The sequence below is a fragment of the Mesoplodon bidens genome, assembly GCF_964165515.1.
Source record: "Mesoplodon bidens genome assembly, chromosome: Y".
NCBI lineage: Eukaryota > Metazoa > Chordata > Mammalia > Artiodactyla > Ziphiidae > Mesoplodon > Mesoplodon bidens.
Genome location: NC_138180.1, coordinates 27104929 through 27117681, shown reverse-complemented (window position 1 = coordinate 27117681; position 12753 = coordinate 27104929).

Here is a 12753-nt window from a genome sequence, read left to right as displayed (position 1 = left end):
TAGCTAAACATGAGCTCATGATCTAAATTTACAGAATAATGAAGAAATCAGCTACAGGGGGAGACCATCAGCAAAAACAATCAATACCAGAATGAGATTCCCTAGGCCATCCATCAGATGTTGGAATAATCAGGTGCAAGGCAGAAAATATACATAAAACTGGAACTGAAACAAGGAACAAGGATGTTTTCAAAGACTGGTAGGATCTCTAAAACATTTTTAAAGAACATGTCATTGACAAAGGTAAATACTCAAAGATTGTGTAATACAACAGATTCATCATTGAGCAGAGTGAAATTATGCTGTTTTGAAAACTATGGCAAGTCAGATTTTCCGCCTAATTATATAAGAAGATTTCTCTAAAAAATACACATTATTTCAAAGACTTATGGGCTGTGAAATAAGGGTATTTCAAATGGCTTGTCTGCAAAGAAAGGTGAGATGTAGGGAATCACAGAAAGTCGAGGGGAAAATAGGTCAATATATACATTGCTATAGGGTGAACTAAGCCTTAGGCCAGCAACAATATAGAGGACCTGACCCTTAGAAACTTACAAGTAAGCTGGAATCTTCAAAAGTTCAAATCTTTATAAGTAAAAAGATTTATTAAAATGAATAACCAAGTGTTTTAATTGACATCAGAACATCCAAACAATAAACCCTGAGAACATAGAAAAAAGATAAATAAAGATATGAGCAGAATTTAATACAATAGAAAACGTATAAAATTGAGGTGATTTAGTAAGTCCAAAGAATATTCTTTGAAAAGATTTAAAAGACACCCTTTGATTAAGGAAAACAAAAACATAAGTAAACAATATACAGAAAGAATCAGGACAAAGTTATAGCAGAGAATATAGGAAATGCCAGTAAATTAGAACATTTCTGTAAAGTGGACCAATTCCTAGCTCCTAAAGTTTACCAAAACTGACACAAGAGGAAATCATTTAAGGTCATCATGTCTGCCCTTGGCATTCTCGGAACGCCCTGGCCTCAGAATGCAGCATCTGTAGTCCATGGTAACCTGCGGGCAGGGGGCGGGGCTGAGGGAGGTTGGAACACTGCCCTCACTGAGGGAGTGGGTGTGGCCATCTCTGCTGTGACTGAACAAAGCCAAGGGAGCAGGGGTCCCAGGGCAGGGCCCTCAGAGCCCGGCAGGCCCAATGGTGTGTCACAAGCATTTAGGCCCTGGCCAAAGTGCGCCTTCTTTGTCTCCACAGCTGCCCAAACACTAAACTTTCCACTCAGCCCGCCCTCATACTTAAAGTGTGTGTGGAACCTGTCCACGCAGTACCCCTCGCTGCACAGCTAACCATACGTCTGGGCATCGTAGCTTCCTGCCAGGGGACCGAAGTTCGCAGGCAGATGGGTCCCTGGGACACACGCGGAGAGCTTCCTGACCGTGCCACAGGCCGCTCACGGCCCCGGCCCCAGATCGGGGGCCACAAAGCAGCCCTGTCTGAGTCCCTGCCTCTAGAGGAAGTATAGGACCAACACTTGTAGAAAACGGGGTCCTAGCGGGCAACTCTTTGGAAGGACACAAATAAATCTTTGCGAATTTCTGATGTAGCTTACGAGCGTTCACACCTAAGCCTCTTACAATGTCAACTGTTTAGCTAAACATGAGCTCATGATCTAAATGTACACAATAATGAAGAAATCAGCTACAAGGGGGAGACAATTAGCAAAAACAATCAATACCAGAATTAGATTCCCTAGGCCATTCATCACATGTTGGAATAATCAGGTGCAAGGCAGATAATATACATAAAACTGGAACTGAAACAAGGAACAAGGATGTTTTCAAAGTCTGGAAGGATCTCTAAAGCATATTTAAAGTACATATCATTGACAAAGCTAAATATTAAAAGGTTGTGTAATACAACAGATTCATCATAGAAAAGCGTGAAATTATGCTGTTTTGAAAACTATGGCATGTCAGATTTTCTGCCTAATTATATAAGAAGATTTCGCTAAAAAATACACATTATTTCAAAGACTTATTGGCTGTGAAATAAGTTGTGTATTTCAAATGGCTTGTCTGCAAAGAAAGGTGAGATGTAGGGAATCACAGAAAGTCGAGGGGAAAATAGGTCAATATATACATTGCTATATGGTGAACTAAGCCTTAGGCCTACAACAATGTAGAGGACCTGACCCTTAGAAACTTACAAGTAAGCTGGAATCTTCAAAAGTTCAAATCTTTATAAGTAAATAGATTTATGAAAATGAATAACCAAGTGTTTTAATTGACATCAGAAGATCAAAACAATAAACCCTGAGAACATAGAAAAAAGATAAGTAAAAATATGAGCAGAACTTAATACAACAGAAAACGTATAAAATTCAGGTGATGTAGTAAGTCCAAAGAATATTCTTTGAAAAGATTTAAAGACACACTTTGATTTAGGAAAACACAAACATAAGTAAAGAATATACAGAAAGAATCAGGACAATGTTACAGCAGAGAGTATAGGAAATGCCAGTAAATTAGAACATTTCTGTAAACTGGACCATTTCCTAGCTCCTAAAGTTTACCAAAACTGACACAAGAGGAAGTCATTTAAGGTCATCATGTCTGCCCTTGGCATTCTCGGAACGCCCTGGCCTCAGAATGCAGCATCTGTAGTCCATGGTAACCTGTGGAGAGGGGGGCGGGTGAGGGAGTTTGGAACACTGCCCTCACTGAGGGAGTGGGAGTGGCCATCTCTGCTGTGACTGAACAAAGGGCAGGGGAGCAGGGGCCCGGGGCAGGGCCCTCAGAGCCCGGCAGTCCCAGTGGTGTGTCACAAGCATTTAGGCCCATGCCGAAGAGCGCCTTCTTTGTCGGCACAGATACCCAAACTCTCACCTATCCACTCAGGCCGCCCTCTTACTTGAAGTGTGTGTGAAACCTGTCCACGCAATACACCTCGCTGCACAGCTAACCATAGATCTGGGCATCGTATCTTCCTGCCAGGTGACCGAAGTTCGCAGGCTGATGGGTCCTTGGTACACACGCGGAGAGTCTCCTGCCCGGGCCACAGGCCGCCCACTGCCACTGCCCCAGATCGGGGGCCGCAAAGCAGCCCTGTCTGAGTCCCTGCGTCTAGAGGAAGTATTGGAACAACACTTGTAGAAAACGGGGTCCTCGCGGGCAACTCATTGGAGGGACACAAATAAATCTTTGCCGACTTTCTGAAGAAGCTTACGAGCGTTCACACCTAAGCCTCTTACAAGGTCAGCTGTTTAGCTAAACATGAGCTCATGATCTAAATTTACACAATAATGAAGAAATCAGCTACAAGGGGGAGAAAATCAGCAAAAACAATCAATACCAGAATTAGATTCCCTAGGCCATCAATCACATGTTGGAATACTCAGGTGCAAGGCAGAAAATATACATAAAACTGGAACTGAAACAAGGAACAAGGATGTTTTCAAAGACTGGTAGGATCTCTAAAACATTTTTAAAGTACATGCCATTGACAAAGCTAAATATTCAAAGTTTGTGTAATACAACAGATTCATCATAGAGAAGAGTGAAATTATGCTGTTTTGAAAACTATGGCATGTCAGGTTTTCTGCCTAATTATATAAGAAGATTTCGCTAAAACATACACATTATTTCAAAGACTTATTGGCTGTGAAATAAGTTAAAGGTATTTCAAGTGGCTTGTCTGCAAAGAAAGGTGAGATGTAGGGAAACACAGAAAGTCGAGGGGAAAATAGGTCAATATATACATTGCTATATGTTGAACTAAGCCTTAGGCGAGCAATAATGTAGACGATCTGACCCTTAGAAACTTACAAGTAAGCTGGAATCTTCAAAAGTTCAAATCTTTATTGGTAAAAAGATTTATAAAAATGAATAACCAAGTGTTTTAATTGACATCAGAAGATCAAAACAATAAACCCTGAGAGAATAGAAAAAAGATAAATAAAGATATGAGCAGAATTTAATACAACAGAAAATGTATAAAATTGAGGTGATTTAGTAAGTCCAAAGAATATTCTTTGAAAAGATTTAAAAGACACACTTTGATTAAGGAGAACAAAAACATTAGTAAACAATATACAGAAAGAATCAGGACAAAGTTATAGCAGAGAATATAGGAAATGCCAGTAAATTTGAATATTCCTGTAAAGTGGACCATTTCCTAGCTCCTAAAGTTTACCAAAACTGACACAAGAGGAAATCATTTAAGATCATCATGTCTGCCCTTGTCATTCTCGGAACGCCCTGGCCTCAGAATGCAGCATCTGTAGTCCATGGTAACCTGCGGGCAGGGGGCGGGGCTGAGGGAGGTTGGAACACTGCCCTCACTGAGGGAGTGGGTGTGGCCATCTCTGCTGTGACTGAACAAAGGCAAGGGAGCAGGGGTCCCACGCAGGGCCCTCAGAGCCCGGCAGGCCCAATGGGGTGTCACAAACATGTAGGCCCAGGCCAAAGGGCGCCTTCTTTGTCTGCACAGCTGCCCAAACACTAACCTTTCCACTCAGCCCGCCCTCATACTTGAAGTGTGTGTGAAACCTGTCCACGCAGTACCCCTCGCTGCACAGCTAACCATAGGTCTGGGCATCGTAGCTTCCTGCCAGGGGACCGAAGTGCGCAGGCAGATGGGTCCCTGGGACACACGCGGAGAGCTTCCTGACAGGGCCATAGGCCGCTCACTGCCCCGGCCCCATATCGGGGGCCGCAAAGCAGCCCTCTCTGAGTCCCTGCCTCTAGAGGAAGTATAGGACCAACACTTGTAGAAAACGGGGTCCTAGCGGGCAACTCATTGGAGGGACACAAATAAATCTTTGCGACTTTCTGATGAAGCTTACGAGCGTTCACACCTAATCCTATTACAAGGTCAGCTGTTTAGCTAAACATGAGCTCATGATCTAAATGTACACAATAATGAAGAAACCAGCTACAAGGGGGAGACAATTAGCAAAAACAATCAATAGCAGAATTAGATTCCCTAGGCCATCCATCACATGTTGGAATAATCAGGTGCAAGGCAGATAATATACATAAAACTGGAACTGAAACAAGGAACAAGGATGTTTTCAAAGTCTGGAAGTATCTCTACAACATTTTTAAAGTACATGTCATTGACAAAGCTAAATATTAAAAGGTTGTGTAATACAACAGATTCATCATAGAGAAGAGTGAAATTATGCTGTTTTGAAAACTCTGGCAGGTCAGATTTTCTGCCTAATTATATAAGAATATTTCGCTAAAAAATACACATTAATTCAAAGACTTATTGGCTGTGAAAGAAGTTAACGGTATTTCAAATGGTTTGTCTGCAAAGAAAGGTGAGATGTAGGGAATCACAGAAAGTCGAGGGGAAAATAGGTCAATATATACATTGCTATATGGTGAACTAAGCCTTAGGCCCGCAACAATGTAGAGGAACTGACCCTTAGAAACTTACAAGTAAGCAGGAATCTTCAAAAGTTCAAATCTTTATAAGTAAATAGATTTAAGAAAATGAGTAACCAAGTGTTTTAATTGACATCAGAAGATCAAAACAATAATCCCTGAGAACATAGAAGAAAGATAAATAAAGATATGAGCAGAACTTAATACAACAAAAAACGTATAAAATTCAGGTGATGTAGTAAGTCCAAAGAATATTCTTTGAAAAGATTTAAAAGACACACTTTGATTTAGGAAAACACAAACATAAGTAAAGAATATACAGAAAGAATCAGGACAATGTTACAGCAGAGAATATAGGAAATGCCAGTAAAATAGAACATTTCTGTAAAGTGGACCATTTCCTAGCTCCTAAAGTTTACCAAAACTGACACAAGAGGAAATCATTTAAGGTCATCTTGTCTGCCGTTGTCCTTCTCGGAACGCCCTGGCCTCATAATGCAGCATCTTTAGTCCATGGTAACCTGCGGAGAGGGGTGGGGTGAGGGAGGTTGGAACACAGCCCTCACTGTGGGTGTGGGAGTGGCCATCTCTGCTGTGACTGAACAAAGGGCCGGGGAGCAGTGGCCCATGGCAGGGCCCTCAGAGCCCGGCAGTCCCATTGGGGTGTCACAAGCATTTAGGCACAGGCCGAAGAGCGCCTTCTTTGTCTGCACAGCTGCCCAAACTCTCACCTATCCACTCAGGCCGCCCTCTTACTTGAAGTGTGTGTGAAACCTGTCCGCGCAATACACCTCGCTGCACAGCTAACCATAGGTCTGGGCATCGTAGCTTCCTGCCAGGTGACCGAAGTTCGCAGGCAGATGGGTCCCTGGGACACACGCGGAGAGACTTCTGCCCGGGCCAAAGGCCGCCCACTGCCACTGCCCCAGATCTGGGGACGCAAAGCAGCCCTGTCTGAGTCCCTGCCTCTAGAGGAAGTATTGAACCAACACTTGTAGAAAACGGGGTCCTCGTGGGCAACTCATTGGAGGGACACAAATAAATCTTTGCCGACTTTCTGATGAAGCTTACGAGCGTTCACACCTAATCCTCTTACAAGGTCAGCTGTTTAGCTAAACATGAGCTCATGATCTAAATTTACAGAATAATGAAGAAATCAGCTACAGGGGGAGACCATCAGCAAAAACAATCAATACCAGAATGAGATTCCCTAGGCCATCCATCAGATGTTGGAATAATCAGGTGCAAGGCAGAAAATATACATAAAACTGGAACTGAAACAAGGAACAAGGATGTTTTCAAAGACTGGTAGGATCTCTAAAACATTTTTAAAGAACATGTCATTGACAAAGGTAAATACTCAAAGATTGTGTAATACAACAGATTCATCATTGAGCAGAGTGAAATTATGCTGTTTTGAAAACTATGGCAAGTCAGATTTTCCGCCTAATTATATAAGAAGATTTCTCTAAAAAATACACATTATTTCAAAGACTTATGGGCTGTGAAATAAGGGTATTTCAAATGGCTTGTCTGCAAAGAAAGGTGAGATGTAGGGAATCACAGAAAGTCGAGGGGAAAATAGGTCAATATATACATTGCTATAGGGTGAACTAAGCCTTAGGCCAGCAACAATATAGAGGACCTGACCCTTAGAAACTTACAAGTAAGCTGAAATCTTCAAAAGTTCAAATCTTTATAAGTAAAAAGATTTATTAAAATGAATAACCAAGTGTTTTAATTGACATCAGAACATCCAAACAATAAACCCTGAGAACATAGAAAAAAGATAAATAAAGATATGAGCAGAATTTAATACAATAGAAAACGTATAAAATTGAGGTGATTTAGTAAGTCCAAAGAATATTCTTTGAAAAGATTTAAAAGACACTCTTTGATTAAGGAAAACAAAAACATAAGTAAACAATATACAGAAAGAATCAGGACAAAGTTATAGCAGAGAATATAGGAAATGCCAGTAAATTAGAACATTTCTGTAAAGTGGACCAATTCCTAGCTCCTAAAGTTTACCAAAACTGACACAAGAGGAAATCATTTAAGGTCATCATGTCTGCCCTTGGCATTCTCGGAATGCCCTGGCCTCAGAATGCAGCATCTGTAGTCCATGGTAACCTGCGGAGAGGGGGCGGGGCTGAGGGAGGTTGGAACACTGCCCTCACTGAGGGAGTGGGTGTGGCCATCTCTGCTGTGACTGAACAAAGCCAAGGGAGCAGGGGTCCCAGGGCAGGGCCCTCAGAGCCCGGCAGGCCCAATGGGGTGTCACAAGCATTTAGGCCCTGGCCAAAGTGCGCCTTTTTTGTCTCCACAGCTGCCCAAACACTAACCTTTCCACTCAGCCCGCCCTCATACTTAAAGTGTGTGTGGAACCTGTCCACGCAGTACCCCTCGCTGCACAGCTAACCATACGTCTGGGCATCGTAGCTTCCTGCCAGGGGACGGAAGTTCGCAGGCAGATGGGTCCCTGGGACACACGCGGAGAGCTTCCTGACCGTGCCACAGGCCGCTCACGGCCCCGGCCCCAGATCGGGGGCCACAAAGCAGCCCTGTCTGAGTCCCTGCCTCTAGAGGAAGTATAGGACCAACACTTGTAGAAAACGGGGTCCTAGCGGGCAACTCTTTGGAAGGACACAAATAAATCTTTGCGAATTTCTGATGTAGCTTACGAGCGTTCACACCTAAGCCTCTTACAATGTCAACTGTTTAGCTAAACATGAGCTCATGATCTAAATGTACACAATAATGAAGAAATCAGCTACAAGGGGGAGACAATTAGCAAAAACAATCAATACCAGAATTAGATTCCCTAGGCCATTCATCACATGTTGGAATAATCAGGTGCAAGGCAGATAATATACATAAAACTGGAACTGAAACAAGGAACAAGGATGTTTTCAAAGTCTGGAAGGATCTCTAAAGCATATTTAAAGTACATATCATTGACAAAGCTAAATATTAAAAGGTTGTGTAATACAACAGATTCATCATAGAAAAGCATGAAATTATGCTGTTTTGAAAACTATGGCATGTCAGATTTTCTGCCTAATTATATAAGAAGATTTCGCTAAAAAATACACATTATTTCAAAGACTTATTGGCTGTGAAATAAGTTGTGTATTTCAAATGGCTTGTCTGCAAAGAAAGGTGAGATGTAGGGAATCACAGAAAGTCGAGGGGAAAATAGGTCAATATATACATTGCTATATGGTGAACTAAGCCTTAGGCCTACAACAATGTAGAGGGCCTGACCCTTAGAAACTTACAAGTAAGCTGGAATCTTCAAAAGTTCAAATCTTTATAAGGAAAAAGATTTATGAAAATGAATAACCAAGTGTTTTAATTGACATCAGAAGATCAAAACAATAAACCCTGAGAACATAGAAAAAAGATAAGTAAAAATATGAGCAGAACTTAATACAACAGAAAACGTATAATATTCAGGTGATGTAGTAAGTCCAAAGAATATTCTTTGAAAAGATTTAAAGACACACTTTGATTTAGGAAAACACAAACATAAGTAAAGAATATACAGAAAGAATCAGGACAATGTTACAGCAGAGAGTATAGGAAATGCCAGTAAATTAGAACATTTCTGTAAACTGGACCATTTCCTAGCTCCTAAAGTTTACCAAAACTGACACAAGAGGAAGTCATTTAAGGTCATCATGTCTGCCCTTGGCATTCTCGGAACGCCCTGGCCTCAGAATGCAGCATCTGTAGTCCATGGTAACCTGTGGAGAGGGGGGCGGGTGAGGGAGGTTGGAACACTGCCCTCACTGAGGGAGTGGGAGTGGCCATCTCTGCTGTGACTGAACAAAGGGCAGGGGAGCAGGGGCCCGGGGCAGGGCCCTCAGAGCCCGGCAGTCCCAGTGGTGTGTCACAAGCATTTAGGCCCATGCCGAAGAGCGCCTTCTTTGTCGGCACAGATACCCAAACTCTCACCTATCCACTCAGGCCGCCCTCTTACTTGAAGTGTGTGTGAAACCTGTCCACGCAATACACCTCGCTGCACAGCTAACCATAGATCTGGGCATCGTATCTTCCTGCCAGGTGACCGAAGTTCGCAGGCTGATGGGTCCTTGGTACACACGCGGAGAGTCTCCTGCCCGGGCCACAGGCCGCCCACTGCCACTGCCCCAGATCGGGGGCCGCAAAGCAGCCCTGTCTGAGTCCCTGCGTCTAGAGGAAGTATTGGAACAACACTTGTAGAAAACGGGGTCCTCGCGGGCAACTCATTGGAGGGACACAAATAAATCTTTGCCGACTTTCTGAAGAAGCTTACGAGCGTTCACACCTAAGCCTCTTACAAGGTCAGCTGTTTAGCTAAACATGAGCTCATGATCTAAATTTACACAATAATGAAGAAATCAGCTACAAGGGGGAGACAATCAGCAAAAACAATCAATACCAGGATTAGATTCCCTAGGCCATCAATCACATGTTGGAATACTCAGGTGCAAGGCAGAAAATATACATATAACTGGAACTGAAACAAGGAACAAGGATGTTTTCAAAGACTGGTAGGATCTCTAAAACATTTTTAAAGAACATGTCATTGACAAAGGTAAATACTCAAAGATTGTGTAATACAACAGATTCATCATTGAGCAGAGTGAAATTATGCTGTTTTGAAAACTATGGCAAGTCAGATTTTCCGCCTAATTATATAAGAAGATTTCTCTAAAAAATACACATTATTTCAAAGACTTATGGGCTGTGAAATAAGGGTATTTCAAATGGCTTGTCTGCAAAGAAAGGTGAGATGTAGGGAATCACAGAAAGTCGAGGGGAAAATAGGTCAATATATACATTGCTATAGGGTGAACTAAGCCTTAGGCCAGCAACAATATAGAGGACCTGACCCTTAGAAACTTACAAGTAAGCTGGAATCTTCAAAAGTTCAAATCTTTATAAGTAAAAAGATTTATTAAAATGAATAACCAAGTGTTTTAATTGACATCAGAAGATCAAAACAATAAACCCTGAGAGAATAGAAAAAAGATAAATAAAGATATGAGCAGAATTTAATACAACAGAAAATGTATAAAATTGAGGTGATTTAGTAAGTCCAAAGAATATTCTTTGAAAAGATTTAAAAGACACACTTTGATTAAGGAGAACAAAAACATTAGTAAACAATATACAGAAAGAATCAGGACAAAGTTATAGCAGAGAATATAGGAAATGCCAGTAAATTTGGATATTCCTGTAAAGTGGACCATTTCCTAGCTCCTAAAGTTTACCAAAACTGACACAAGAGGAAATCATTTAAGATCATCATGTCTGCCCTTGTCATTCTCGGAACGCCCTGGCCTCAGAATGCAGCATCTGTAGTCCATGGTAACCTGCGGGCAGGGGGCGGGGCTGAGGGAGGTTGGAACACTGCCCTCACTGAGGGAGTGGGTGTGGCCATCTCTGCTGTGACTGAACAAAGGCAAGGGAGCAGGGGTCCCACGCAGGGCCCTCAGAGCCCGGCAGGCCCAATGGGGTGTCACAAACATGTAGGCCCAGGCCAAAGGGCGCCTTCTTTGTCTGCACAGCGGCCCAAACACTAACCTTTCCACTCAGCCGGCCCTCATACTTGAAGTGTGTGTGAAACCTGTCCACGCAGTACCCCTCGCTGCACAGCTAACCATAGGTCTGGGCATCGTAGCTTCCTGCCAGGGGACCGAAGTTCGCAGGCAGATGGGTCCCTGGGACACACGCGGAGAGCTTCCTGACAGGGCCATAGGCCGCTCACTGCCCCGGCCCCAGATCGGGGGCCGCAAAGCAGCCCTCTCTGAGTCCGTGCCTCTAGAGGAAGTATAGGACCAACACTTGTAGAAAACGGGGTCCTAGCGGGCAACTCATTGGAGGGACACAAATAAATCCTTGCGACTTTCTGATGAAGCTTACGAGCGTTCACACCTAATCCTATTACAAGGTCAGCTGTTTAGCTAAACATGAGCTCATGATCTAAATGTACACAATAATGAAGAAACCAGCTACAAGGGGGAGACAATTAGCAAAAACAATCAATAGCAGAATTAGATTCCCTAGGCCATCCATCACATGTTGGAATAATCAGGTGCAAGGCAGATAATATACATAAAACTGGAACTGAAACAAGGAACAAGGATGTTTTCAAAGTCTGGAAGTATCTCTACAACATTTTTAAAGTACATGTCATTGACAAAGCTAAATATTAAAAGGTTGTGTAATACAACAGATTCATCATAGAGAAGAGTGAAATCATGCTGTTTTGAAAACTCTGGCAGGTCAGATTTTCTGCCTAATTATATAAGAATATTTCGCTAAAACATACACATTAATTCAAAGACTTATTGGCTGTGAAAGAAGTTAACGGTATTTCAAATGGTTTGTCTGCAAAGAAAGGTGAGATGTAGGGAATCACAGAAAGTCGAGGGGAAAATAGGTCAATATATACATTGCTATATGGTGAACTAAGCCTTAGGCCCGCAACAATGTAGAGGAACTGACCCTTAGAAACTTACAAGTAAGCAGGAATCTTCAAAAGTTCAAATCTTTATAAGTAAATAGATTTAAGAAAATGAGTAACCAAGTGTTTTAATTGACATCAGAAGATCAAAACAATAATCCCTGAGAACATAGAAGAAAGATAAATAAAGATATGAGCAGAACTTAATACAACAAAAAACGTATAAAATTCAGGTGATGTAGTAAGTCCAAAGAATATTCTTTGAAAAGATTTAAAAGACACACTTTGATTTAGGAAAACACAAACATAAGTAAAGAATATACAGAAAGAATCAGGACAATGTTACAGCAGAGAATATAGGAAATGCCAGTAAAATAGAACATTTCTGTAAAGTGGACCATTTCCTAGCTCCTAAAGTTTACCAAAACTGACACAAGAGGAAATCATTTAAGGTCATCTTGTCTGCCGTTGTCCTTCTCGGAACGCCCTGGCCTCATAATGCAGCATCTTTAGTCCATGGTAACCTGCGGAGAGGGGTGGGGTGAGGGAGGTTGGAACACAGCCCTCACTGTGGGAGTGGGAGTGGCCATCTCTGCTGTGACTGAACAAAGGGCAGGGGAGCAGTGGCCCATGGCAGGGCCCTCAGAGCCCGGCAGTCCCATTGGGGTGTCACAAGCATTTAGGCACAGGCCGAAGAGCGCCTTCTTTGTCTGCACAGCTGCCCAAACTCTCACCTATCCACTCAGGCCGCCCTCTTACTTGAAGTGTGTGTGAAACCTGTCCGCGCAATACACCTCGCTGCACAGCTAACCATAGGTCTGGGCATCGTAGCTTCCTGCCAGGTGACCGAAGTTCGCAGGCAGATGGGTCCCTGGGACACACGCGGAGAGACTTCTGCCCGGGCCAAAGGCCGCCCACTGCCACTGCCCCAGATCTGGGG